Source organism: Ictidomys tridecemlineatus, chromosome 10 (assembly GCF_052094955.1).
Source record: "Ictidomys tridecemlineatus isolate mIctTri1 chromosome 10, mIctTri1.hap1, whole genome shotgun sequence".
In the NCBI taxonomy this organism is placed as follows: Eukaryota; Metazoa; Chordata; class Mammalia; order Rodentia; family Sciuridae; genus Ictidomys; species Ictidomys tridecemlineatus.
In genome coordinates this window covers 31,061,370-31,074,879 of record NC_135486.1, presented here as the reverse complement: position 1 = coordinate 31,074,879, position 13,510 = coordinate 31,061,370, and the positions used below count along the sequence as shown (strand labels likewise).

The following is a 13,510-nucleotide window of genomic DNA, read 5'->3' as shown; positions in this document are numbered from 1 at the left end:
TTACCATATCCCAGCGGGTTCTGTACTATCACGCCCACTTTACAGATAAGAAACTTGAATTCAGAGAAGTAAAAGGCTATCTAGCTGGTACATAGAGGAACTAGAATTTGAACCCAGAGTCTGAACCTCAAAAGCAAAATGAAAACCCTCTGAGTACCCCTGATCCTCGACTCTGTGACATGTGGCTCCCCAAAGCAATAAGCCATTCCTAAACACTCCCCAACACAGCTACTAACTCCCCATAGGCTGTGAGTTTCTTGTTCTACCCCTGGTTTGGTGAGGCTTATGAAAGCCTCATTTCAGAGAACCCAGTGAACATTCTTTTTTCCTAAACGGGTAATTGAGCCACGTTGGAAAAGCATTCCAGCAGCCTCTTTAAGGTCCCGGTGCCCACTACATGCAGGAGATAGGTGTGCAGGTCTATGCTGGGACCTTGCCCTCAGGAACTTGCTGGCAGGTGGGTGGCAGCTCCACCACAGCGCTCAGCCTCCAGCCACTGTGAGCAAAGTCACCTCAATTGGGACTGAGGCCAGGCATATTCATTGTTTCTGGCAAAAAGAGCAAGTCAGTCCCAGAAAGCTCAGACCTTTAGAGATGGAATTGCATAAGTAAAAGTGGAAAATCTCAAGGTGACTGGCCTGACTGGAAGAAGAGAACCTCAGGCCTGAGGCAAGCTGCTCTTGTGCCAGACACTTACCCAGGAGAAGCACTTCCTCAGTGCTCTGAACCCAGGTAGCCAAGCCCATCACAGACTGCCCTGCTGGTGGGTCTTAGCTGCACACACAGGGCAATCATTCATGCAGAAAGGAGGACATACCTGATGCCATGTCCTGTGGTGGGGGGTCTAGCTCAGGGCATTCAACAGTCTTCAAACTTTCCCCCAGCCAGGCCACTGAGAATGAGGTGGTAAGCAGATTTCTAGACTAGCTGGGTTTCCTTGGGAAAGTCACTCAGCCTCTCTGAGGCAAATGATGTGGGGAATCTGCACTTTCTAGCCTTCTGGAGCTAAGGAATAAGTTACCGTAATGCCCAACATTCATTCAGCATTTGCTCAGCATCTACCACCATGTTGGATACTTAAGAGTTATCGTTTGATTATGAGGTATCCCCCAAAATTCCCGTTAATGTAGGAATGTTCGAGATGAAATGATTACGTTATGAGAGCTGTAATCAAATTAGGAATTCATTTAATGAATAATTTGAATTTTTATTTTATTGGTACTGGGGGTTGAATTGGGGCATTTTACCACTGAACTACATTCTGAATCATTTATTTATTTCTTTAGAGACAGGGTCTCACTAAGTTGATAAGGCTGGCCTCAAACTTGCCATTCTCCTGACAGCCCCCCAAGTCACTGGGATTATAGGTGTGTGCCATCACATCTGGCTTTGATGAATAGTTTGTTTCCCCCCACACACACACACACAGTTTTTATTATTATAGTTGTACATAATGACGGGATTTGTTGTTACATATTCATAATCCATGCACATAATTTAGCAATATAATTTGGCCAATATCACTCCCCAGCTCTTTCCCCACTCACCCCATGGTTCCTTTTCTCTACTGATCTCCCTTTGATTTTCATGAGATCTGCCCCCACCTTTCCTTTCATTTTTTTCTCTCTAGCTTCTGCATATGAGAGAAAAAAATATGACCCTTAACCTTTTGAGTTGGCTTATTTTGCTTAACATAATGGTCCCAAATTCCATCCATTTTCCTGCAAATGACATAATTTCATTCTTCTTTATGGCTGAATAAAACTCCATTGTGTGTGTATAACACATTTTCTTTATCCATTCATCCATTGAGGGACACCTAGTCTGGTTTCATGGTTTGGCTATTGTGCATTGTGCTGCTATAAACATGGGTATGCATGTGTCACTGCAGTAAGATGACTAATTCTTCAGGATAAATACCAAAGAATGGTATAGCTGGATCCTGTGGTGGTTCCATGCCTAATCTTCTGAGGAACCTCCATACTGATTTCCATAGTGGTTGTACTAATTTACAATTCCCACTAACAGTGTAAAAGTTACTTTTTCTCCACATCCTCTCCAGCACTTATTTTTTTTTAAAGAGAGACGGAGAGAGAGAGTGAGTAGTATCGGCGGACACAACATCTTTGTATGTGGTGCTGGGGATCGAACCCCGGGCCGCATGCATGCCAGGCGAGCGCGCTACCACTTGAGCCACATCTCCAGCCCTCTAGCACTTATTATTATTTGTATTCTTGATGGCTGCCATTCTGACTGTTGTGAGATGAAATCTCAGAATAGTTTGATTGTTGATGATGTTGAACATTTTCTATTTGCATTTCTTCTTTTGATAAATGTCCGTTTAATTCATTTGTCCATTTATTAATTGGATTATTTGGCATAAAAATTTTTGAGTTCTGTATATATTCTAGATATTAATCCTTTGTCAGAGGAATAGCAAGCAAAGATTTCGCTCCCATTCTCTGGGCTATCTCTTCACATTCCTAATTGTTTCCTCAGCTATGCAGAAGCTTTTTAATTTGATTCCATCCCATTTGTTAACTCTCAGCATTATTCCTGAGCTTTAGGGTCCTATTGAGAAAGTTGTTTACTGCGTCTATATGCTGGAGTATTGACCCTATGTTTTCTTCTCAGAGTTGCATAATTTTTGGTCTAATTTCTAGGCCTTTGATCCATTTGTGCAGGCTGAGAGATGAGGATCGAGTTTCATTAACCATTTTTCCCAGCACCATTTGTTAAAAAGGTTGTCTTTTCTCCAATGTATGTTTTTGGCCCCTTTGTCAAGAATCAGATGACCGTAAATGTGTGGGTTTGTGTCTTCTAGTCTGTACCATTGGTCTATGCATCTGTTTTTATGCCAGTACCATGCAATTTTTTTTTTCTTTTTTGGCTCGGGTCTTCCTCCCCCCTCCTCTTGGAACTGGGGGTTGAACCCAGGGCTTCACAGATGTGAGGCAAGCACTTTGCCACTGAGCTACATCCCAGCCCAACAGGCAGCGTTGTTGTTTTTTTTCAACTATAGCTCTGTAGTTTAATTTGAAGTCAGGTATTGCCTCCAGCATTCCTTTTTTTTTTTTTTTTTTTTTTTGCTTAGAATTGCTTTGGATATTCAGGATCTCTTAGTCTTCCAAATGACATTTAGGACTGTTTTTTTCTAGTTCTGTAAAGAATGTCATTGGTATTTGGATGGGGATTGCATTGAATCTGTATATTGCTTTTGGTAGTATGGCCATTTTAACAATATTCTGCCTATCCATGAGCATGGGAGGTCTTTCTATCTTTTGAGATCTTCTTTAATTTCTTTTTCCAATATTCTATGGTTTTTTGTTGTAGAGACATTTTACCTCCTTGGTTAGATTTATTCCTAGGTTTTTTGTTTGTTTAGGCTATTGGGAATGGAATTGTTTTCCTGATTTCTTTCTCAGCCAATTCATTTTTGGAATATGATGGACAATTTGAATGGACAAACTGGGTGGCATCTGTATGAGGTAGAGCATAAGGCTAGAGTTGGCGGTGTCACTGGGTGCGTACCTTGGGATTACATATTTTGTCCCTGGCTCTTCCTGCACTCTCTGCTTCTTGTCTGCCTGGGCTGAATAGTTTTCCTCCTCTATGCTCTTCTGCCATGATGTACTGCCTGACCTTGGACCTAGAGCAATGGATTTGGCCAACAAGAACTGAACCTCTGAAACCATGAGCCAAAATAAACTTTTCCTCCTCTTAAGTTGTTCTTGTCAGTTATTGGAGTCACAGCAATGAAAAGGTTGACTAACATACTTAGATTACCTAGGTTGGTTCTCAGCAAATTTCTATAAATGAACTAACCTGCCCAAAGTCTTACTGCCTGTGAGAGGTGAGCTGAGATTCAAAATCAGGTGGTTTGGCTTTAGAATCCAAAATGGTGAGTACTATGCTATGTGGGCTCTTTTGAGAGGCCATCAGGGAAAGGGTCCTTATGGGTCTTTCAACTTAACTTCAGACTGAGTGATTTTTCTAAAATCAAGTGGATCAAGTTTTGTTGGAGGCAGTGGCAAAAGCCTATAATCCTAGTGGCTTGGGAGACTGAGGCAGGAGGATTGCAAGCTCAAAGCCAGCCTCAGCCTTAGTGAGGCCCTAAGCAATTTATGCAGATCCTGTCTCTAAATAAAATATAAAAAGGGGGATGGGATGTGGCTCAGTGGTTAAGCGTCCCTGGGTTCAACCCCTGGTAGCAGAAAACCAAAACAACAAGGGGTGTGTGTGTGTGGGGGGGGGGGATGTGGCTCAGTGGTAAAAGCACTTGTGTGAGGCTCTGAGTTCAATCCCCAGCACCGCCAAACAAAAACAAAAACAAAGCAACAACAAAAACAAATGGGTCAAGTTTCTCCTGAATGTAAGGCCCTAATCCACACAGCTGATCAACAGGCTGTGGCGTGGTCTTGCCTTGGCCTCCCTGCTCCCCAAGCCCACTCTGCACTCCAACCTCACAGAACTATTTTCACTTTCCTGAGCATAATCAGGTAACTACCTTTTGCTAAGGCCCTGCTCAATCTTTACACACTTCTAATCTTCACAACAACCCCTCAAGGAGATGGTGAGGCCTCCATTCAACGAGGTTTCAGAAGGTGAAGACGTGGTATCCCAGGTCACAGAGCTTTCCCCCTACAAAGCTTAAGCGCTTTAATAAGTGCACTCTACCCATTTACCCCATGATTGTCTCTGACTGGCCGGCCTTGGACTTCACTGCCCACCCCAGAGACCTAGTCCTTCCTCTGGAGGTAGCTGAAAGGTACCTCTAGGAGGGAAGGCTGTCATGGCTTCTGCCTTCCTGCCACGCTGACCTGGAGACTCTCGCTGCCATTCTCATGGTCCCTTTTACTTTCCTATCCCTGAACATCTCACTTCCTGCTTCCAGGAGGCTGTGAACTCTTGGAGGTGCGTAAATGTCCCCTCCATACTGCCAGCCCCTAGCAGGGGTCCTGATAGACCTTGTCCTAGGAGGTGAGTGGAAAAATGCTGACTGGGTAGCCGATGGGGACATGGATGATCTGAAGCTTAAGAGAACTGGCTCCAGAGGTGCAGAGAAGGGTGGCAGATGCACCTGGGGAACCCAAAAGAGGACTGTGTCAATCCTAGAGCTCTTCCCTGGTGTCCTCTGCTGTGGCTTCTGGTACTCACCTCCCACAGCTGGGGCTCATCCAAGGGCAGTTCTGTGCTACGACCCCAATGTATGAAAGGCTTTAATGGACGCTGGGATATTAAAGTGCCAGGGTTAATTTTCCAGAAAGTGTTTCAACTGACTTGCTTTCCATCTCCTCCTTATGGGTAGCTTCGAAGCCTATGGTTGCCCTCTGGAAAGAAAAGACATCCTGCCCTTGTATATCTGAGTTGTGAGCCATTTGTTCCTCACGTCCCAGAAGGTATGCACCACCCTGCACACAGCATCTCTTCCTCACCCTAAGAGTGTAAGGGGGAGTGGCTGGAGAAAGTGGCAGTTTTCACACTAGGTAGAATAGTCCAGAACCCTCTTCTGTATTACAAGGGCAGAAACTTAGGTTCAGTATAACTTGTCTGGGACATAAATCTGTGTCACAGGGACTCCACTGAGGAGGGAGGAAGTCTGCTCTGGTGTTTTAGATTATTCCCTTTGAATGTGAGAATCATTTTTACTTTCGGGCAGGAATGTGAAAACATGAAGTCCTCATGATGTCCTCTCATCCCTGGGATCTGATAAAATTCTGTGGTTAGGTTTTCAACTTTCTTCGGTATGTCATATATGGTCCTGAAAACTTCCAGACACTTTCCTTCTAGGAGTGTTAAGTTATAAATAAATAGCCCTCCCCATTCTGTTGTATTTAAGAGTTTTATTTGTGCTCCGTGTTATTTGTTTTATTGTTTTGTTCACTGCACAGATCATAAATAATTACAGTTCATTTAATAGCCTTCCTGGAAAAGCTGGCCTTCACCACTTGTTAGGAAACCAGGATTTTTATTTTTAGTTACAACTAAAAATAAGATATCTTATATCACATGAATTATACGATATTTAACTTTATTTTACCCATGTTTCATCCTCCTCTGTCTGATGATTTAGTGTCTTCTATTTTTTCTTTCTTTTTCTTTTCTTTCTTTCTTTTTTCTTTTTCTTTTTTCTTTTCTTTTTTCTTTCTTTTTTTTTTTTTTTTTGTAGCACTCACCCATTGAACCACATCCCCAGCCCTACTTTGTATTTTATTTAGAGACAGGGTCTCACTGAGTTGCTTAGCACTTGCTTTTGCTGAGGCTGGCTTTGAACTCATGATCCTCTTGCCTTAGCCTCCTGAGCTGCTGGGATTACAGATGTGCACCACTGTGCCTGGCTTGAATTAGTGTCTTCTATATTGAAAGCATTTTTATAGGATGTCTAAAAATTAAGTGGACTTTATAAATATATATAAATAAAATCAAGATACATTTAAAATTGTTATGTGTACAAAATCTGAGCAGAAAACACTAGTGAAGAAGACCTCAGTGACAGGAACTGCATGTCAGTTTTATAGACCCATGTACTGAGTGCTTGCAGTGGGGCAGGTGTGTTCAGAGGCGGGTCCAGCAGTTGTTGGCTTAATTGTCGGGAACAACATGCAGAGTTAAGATGGATGTTCGTGGGCTGGGAGGATGGGAACGGCAATCCCTGGCCCCGTGTTTGTGTTTGAGTGTGAGGAGAGGAGGCAGGAATGAGTTGGCCAGGTCTGCAGGTGGACAGGAAGGCGGGTGCTCCTGCCTGATCTCTTCTGTTTACTCTAAGGACAGACAACGGGTAGGGCTTTGAAAAGCTGTGTGAGAACAAAGACCTTCCCAGGATAGAGGGGGAAGCAATCCAGGTGTTCAGTGTAAGTGCTAGCAGACCTGGGAGCAACCAGGGACAAAAATGCTGGGCTTTATGTGCCAATTAGTGGCAAGTGGGGGAGGGGCACAGAGACTCTGCGTCCCCAGAGAGTCGTTTGGAGGGAGATGCTGTAATTGGTTCCTTGCTCTCTCTTCTTTCCTACATGGGAAAAATTAGAGAATGAAGCTACGAGGAAGCAGTGTTTAGTAGAAAGTGGCAAAACAATGTAATCAAGGGAGGTAGATTTCCCTCCACATAGCTCCATGTTATATGGGCAGACCCCTACCTTCATGGGTTCAGAATGATCTTGCATCCAGGCAGAGGGTTTGCCCTAGTGGTCATGCAAATCAGTGATGATGGACTAAGACTACAAGGGCTCATCTTTTAAAAATGATGAGTGGTTGAAAATAATAATAGGTTGGGTGTGGAGAGAGTGGATGTCTTTTCCATTCTTTGCTCTTCTAGCTCCTGGGGGAATAAGCGAGAGGGATGCTGAGCTCGTGATTAGGTTTGTAACTCAGACACTACTGGTCCTGATGAATTAAAAGAACATTAAGGCTGTAGCCAGGGACACCACATTTTTCATTTAACCAAATTGATTGCAGCATTGACTTCCTAATAGTCTGGGAAGGCAGGCTGGCTTCCCCTGACCTTAGGTTCCCAGGCAAGCTTAGGAGAAGTTGGGGCACCAGATTGACATAGGCTTTCATTGCATGCGCGCAGCTGGGCCAACTGCCATAGAATTGAAGTGTGTTAGCCCGGCTAGCATGGGAACTGCAGTCCCTGTCTGGCTGCAGTCCTGTAGTTACACACTGTCAGTATTAGGAGTATGAAAGAGCAAGGGGAGAAGAGCTTGTCCCTGTGTCCAAGAAACAAGTCCTTGAACATGCCTGGCTCAGAGAGAGGTTGGACATCCTCTTTTGCATGGGAACAACAACATAATGACAGTCACATCTTCCTTGATTAAAATTTGACTCTGCACTTGTGGAGCACACCTGTAATTGCAGCAAGTTGGGAGGCTGAGGCAGGAGGATCACAAGTTCCAGGACAGCCTCTGCAATCTAGTCAGGTCCTGTCTCAAAAACAAAAAGGGCTAGGGATGCAGCTCAGTGGTAAAATAAATCAATAAATACTAATACTAATACCACTACTAATAAAAACGGACTCTGGAAGAGTTAAAGTGGGTATTGGAGTTGTGCTGTATTGTGTGAGTTGTGTGCCTTCCTCCTCGTGCCCCCAGGGATCCTGAGTAGGTTAGGGCTCCACCCTGTGCTTGCAGTCTTCTTTCTCCCCAAACTCTCCCTCAGTGCCACCACTTGCTGTGTGTGGCTCCTTGGTCCAGTACTGTACCTGAACTGTTTTCCCATCTATAAACTAAGCATAATACCCATCTTAAAAGGGATGTCTCACCTATTCAGCCAACTAACACGTAGGGAAAATCTATCATTTAGGGGTTTCCTCCCTACCTCCTCCCCTCTTCCTGGACAACGCCCTATTGTCACAGGCTCCAGGCACCTTTATCTTCTCCCAGAGATCCTCCTCTTCCTCACTCATCCTTTAGGCTCAAAGGCCCCCACCATCCCGGTGACCACTGTAGGTAGACTTACTGGGGTGGGAGGAAAGAAAGGGATTCAGGGGCCCCAAATGGCTACGGGGGATCCTGAGCTTAATAACTTAGCCTTGAGCTGCAGAGGGTTCTGCAGATTGGGGAGAAAAGGCTGGCTCAAGCGAGACAACCCGTCGCAGGTGGGGAGGAGGCGGCCCCTTCCCTGGTCCTGCTCTCCCTGCCCTGGGAGCAGTCGCCTTGACCTTGAGCAGGAGGCGTGGGCGCGGAGCGGAGGGGGCTGCGCAGACCCGACCAGGTCCCCGCAGGCAGGTCCTTCCCTCCGCCTCCTGCAGGCCTCCCCCTCCGCGGTCCCCGCCCTCCCGCGCCGCCCGCCCGGTCTCCTCCCCTCACTGCAGCGCTCGCCGCGCTCGCCCATCGATCAGGCCCCCTCCCGCCGCCGCCTCGGCGCAGACTGCTAAGCTCAGCAAGTCTTGCGGCAAAGGCACTTCGGAGCCGAGTTGGGGCCGGGGCGGAGCGGGGACTCCGCGCCCCGGGGGAACGGACGCCGCTGCTAAACTGTCGCCAGCGCCGCATCCTTACAACCCGACGCGCCCTCGCAGCGGGGACCCCGAATCTCTCCTTCCTCCTGGGGGTCTGTCTCCAGTAAGTCCGTACCCCGCCCGTGGGGGCATCGACCTCCCCCTCCGAAGTTTCTCCATCCTCGCTACAGATTAGAGGGGCCAGGGTGGCGCTCGGGAAGTTTGAGGCCAAGGGGTCCAGGCGCCCGCGCCTCCTCTGGGGGAGTTTGGAACGTCCAGGGGAAGAAGGTTCGTTTGGGGGAGCCGGTCAAGGGGCGAGGGGACGGCTCCTCTGCGGGCTGGGGGCCAAGAGGGAGCAGATTTCCTCTCCCGCCTCTCCTAGAGGAGCTGCGGAGGAGAGGGGGCCAACGACCCCTGCGCCCTCGCCCCTCTTTGCTGCCTCCCGGAGCCCCCTATGCGCATCTTGCGCTCCCCCGCCCACCTGAACGGTCTCTGACCAAGTGGGGACCCCCCCCCCCCCGGTGGTTCTGCCGTCGTGGGAGGAGAAGGGAGGGTCCGCGAGCCCTGAGAACCGCAGCCCCTGGATCAGGGAGCGGTTGTAGAGCCAGATACAGGGACTGTCTGGAAGTGAGGGTCCAGAGGAGCAGGGACAGGGAGGAGCAGGGATGGAGGAGCCCCTTGCCTCCCTTCAAATCTCATGACTCAGCACGACCTAGGACGTCCCATTCCTGCTCCAGCCCTTGTCCCCAGGTGCAGACAGCCTCACTCTTCTTTCTGGACTCTTCCATCTACCTTTGCCTTGGCACGGGGTTATATGAATCAAAGAGGAGCTGTATCCTTTCCCCTCCACTAATCCCAGGCATCCTCCCTTCATTTCCACACTCCACAGGTGCCTCCTGCCGCCCCTGACCCATGCAGCCCATGTGGGCATGGGTTTCTTGTTGGGGTAAAGGAGTGAGAGCCCTCCCCTCTACACGCCCCCCCCCCAGTGGAAGAAAACAGTGCAAGGACAGAGAAGGCACTAGCCCAGAGGGACCACTGCAGTGTGGAGAGGGCAGAGGCTGGCTGGGTGCAGGAGGCCCAGATTGGAATGGGGTGGGCAGGAGATGAGGAAATCCTTAGCATCCGGGTCCAGGCAGGAAGGTGGTCTGGGGCCTGACCCAGAAAGCCTGGGGGTAGATGCAGTAACCTCCTCTCCTCCTTCCTCTGCCCAGAGGGGTCCTCTCCCTGTGTAATAGATTGTCCTCAATCCAGCTCTTGGCAACCTGGGCATTTCATTACAAGGGGTGACAGGGAGGCACAGGATGGCCTTAGTCCTTCCAGCCATCTCCCCCTACTTATCCAAGTTCAGCTTTTGGGCTTCTGGAAACATCTCTGTGATCATCAGAGGTGTTGAAAAAAATAGCCCTGCCCTGTGCCCCTAGGGCTGAGTGGAAGGGGCAGGTGGAGGGGGCAGGGAGGCTCTGATGCAGTGGGACGTGCCTGGCGTCCTGGCCAGCGAGCAGTGGCAGTGGCCTGGCAGGCACTGCAAGCTGCAGCTTGTGCCAGGGCCTCAGGGGGTGAGTCAGCGTCAGGGGTCCATGCCAGGCACACTGAGGCCTGGCCCTGGGAGTCCAGCCCCAGACCTTCTTTTCCTCCTGCCCCCTGGGGAATAACCCATGAGGGCTGCACCCCCACTCCTGGGCTTCCTCCCTCAGTATGGCCAGCCTCTGTCCTGCTGGGCTCCCAGACACACCCTTAGGACTTCCTCATCTAGGACACATCCTTAGGACACATCTAGGACTTCCCTCAGGGTCTGGCTTTTACTGGGGACTTCTTGGGTTTCCTCTGCACCATCTCTCCTCTGCTCCTGGCCCACAGAGGAGCGAGGAGATTTGGGAAAGTGGCGGAGGGGGGGGGGGCAGAGGTAGGTGTTCCAATTACAGCCTCCCATAGACTGGCCTTGCGTCCCTGGAGAAGCAGAGACCAGACCACTGTGTTGTGAGTCAGCTTGACTCGTGAGATCTTTCCACTCAACTTGGGATCTTTTTAAATTTTTTTTTGAGAGGGGTGGGTTGTGCAAGCACATTTCTTTTTCTTTTAGTTCTTCATTCAGACCAAGGGAGCGGGGGAGGTGCGCACTTTGCCCATTTTCCCATAGAGGAGGCCGACTGGCTTCACCTGTGACTGGGGTTGGTCACATCCCTGGACCTTTCCATAGTCTCTGCGTAGCCAGAGAGGCCTTTCCAGAGCTGGTCTGGGTTGCTGGACCTACACTGCAGATGGAGCTCATTCCAGCTCTTTCCTCCACAGGCATCTTCCAGGCAGATGCAGCCAGGCCACCGTTGATACTGTGGAGAGGGGCGGGGTGGGCTTCGGAGGTGGCTGGAGAAGTCTCTTCCCTGGCAGCTACCCCAGTCCTCCCCAGCCTAGGTGTGCCTGACCTTGAATGGCCTCTGCTTGTTCTTTGTCCTGTCACCCCTGGATCTCCTCTTTCTCTGCTGAGTGGTGGAAGGTGTATGGGCAGGACCGTGGGGGCGTGGTGGTAGTGGTTGGGCCTAGTGCACTGGAGGAATGACATGTCATTCCCTTGCTTGCACAGAGGTGCCTCGTGGATGATGGAAGGCCGCTGCTGAGTAGAAATGCTGCTTTGCTCAGCTTTGGGATTTGCTGTGTGGACTTTCCTGATCTGGGCAGGTTCTACTAAAGCTGGATTTGCTTATCTTAAGCTAAACATCTTAGATGGTCCAGTTTGCTGAGATTATTCTTTAGGAACTGGAAGGACCAGTCAGAGGGAGCAACAGAGAGGGCTTTTATACAGATGGTGGTTAAAACAGGAAGCAGCAAAGTAGAGAGGCCCAGAGCCAGCTGGGCTTGGGTTCAGATCCCTGGGTCCTGAATTACAATGGTGTGGCCTTATTCATTCATTCACACAACAAGTATTTTTATTAGCGAGTACCTACTCTACCTACTCTGTGCCGATGTTCTATCACTGGATGCAGCCGTGAGCACAATAGGCAAAAAATTCCCATCAATCTGGATTTTGTGTCCTTTGCCACTCCGATGTCACTTTCCACACTCACTCAGTTCTTGCTGTTTGACAGTCTGCTGTGTCCAGAGCTATGCTAGGCAACAGATTCAGATGGCAACAAAACAGACCTGGTTCCTGCCCATGGGGCTGATGATCTAGTGAATACCAAACAATTAGACAAATAATTACACCAAGAATCCACCGCAGCCCTGATAAGTATCATGGCAATTTCATGATACGAGAGCATTTCATGGGGTGGCCTGACCAGGTTCAGAGAGTTTTCTCTATGAGAATAAGTAATACTACTTACCTTACAGGGTAATATTGTATAAATAACTATAATATCGTCTGTAAAATAGTCCCTGGATCACTGGATAGATGCATTTCTAAATTCTGTGCATGAATCATCTCTACACAGGCAACAAGTTGATTATTCATCCTCCACTGGGTTAGAAGCCAGGTCAGGAAGCTGGGATTCAGTCCTGGGTCAGAAAGCCTGTGATAAATGACAGTTTCAGTTTCATTGGAGAAATGTCAGTCATCCTTTTTTTTTTTGGTACTGGGGATTGAACTCAGGGTACTTTGTCTCAGAGTTACAGCCTCAGCCCTTTTTATTTTTCTTTTGAGACAGGGTCTCCCTAAGTGGCTCATGGCTTCACCATGTTTCTGAGGTTGGCCTTAAACTTTCGATCCTCCTGTCTTAGCCTTCCAAGTTGCTGGGATTACAGGAGGGTGCCACCATGCCTGGCTTTTTATTATTTTTTTTTCTAAGAGGCAGTAGAGTGACTATCACCAGATTGCCTGGGTTCCTCCTGGTTCTGCCACTTGCTCTGACTTTGAGCACATTAATCAACTTCTGAATCTCAGTATTCCCATCTGTAGAATGGAACTAACATTCCTGCCTCTGACTTAGGTTGCTGTGGGTGAGGAGTAAATGAATTAGATCTTGTAAAGTGCATTGCTCAGGATGAGAGTCATATAAGCTTTTCTGTCATGGTGCTTCTCACAGCCCTTTCCTTGCCCACAGACAGGACTCTGTCCTGGGTTCTCCAGCTGAAGGGAACCATATTTCATCTCTGTTCATCTTAAAAACTCAAAGAAGATACGCTCTAACTGCCTTGGTGGTCACTGCAATATTTCATCCTTGCGATTTTCAGGGGCTTCTTTATAGCTAACAAGCCGTTTCTTGCCAAAGCTTGATTTCTGGGAAGGCTCTGTCCTGGCAATCCTTCATCTTCATCCCTGGAACAGACAGTTCCAAGAGGGAACCAGAGGAAATTTGTTTGCAAACCCAGAGGGACCTGATGAGTGAGTGGAGTCCAGCCTGCAGGGGGCACCCAACTGGTGGCCCCTCCCCTACAGACTGGCTCTGAGATCCAACCCCACGGAGGACTCTGAAATGTGTGGCAAGCAAGAGCTGCCATGGAACCGCCTCCTCAGATCAACTTCCAGATGAGGACGGAGTCCCCCAGTGAAGGGACGAAGAGTCTGGGTTCTGGAGGCCCCTTCCAGACCCTGCCCTGTAGGAAGGCAGGAGGAGTGTGGGGGCCGCTGAAATGACCATTGCA

General features: G+C 48.4%; 1 protein-coding gene across 1 annotated transcript in view; it reads left to right on the top strand.

The window, feature by feature from the left end:
* Nucleotides 1-8,800: 8,800 nt before the first annotated feature.
* Nucleotides 8,801-13,510, top strand: part of Syt2 (synaptotagmin 2) — a 113,092-nt gene continuing 108,382 nt past the window's right edge. The window contains exon 1 of the mRNA XM_040276745.2: nt 8,801-9,056. The gene's annotated coding sequence lies outside the window, so the exon portion shown is untranslated. The remainder of the gene's footprint in view (nt 9,057-13,510) is intronic.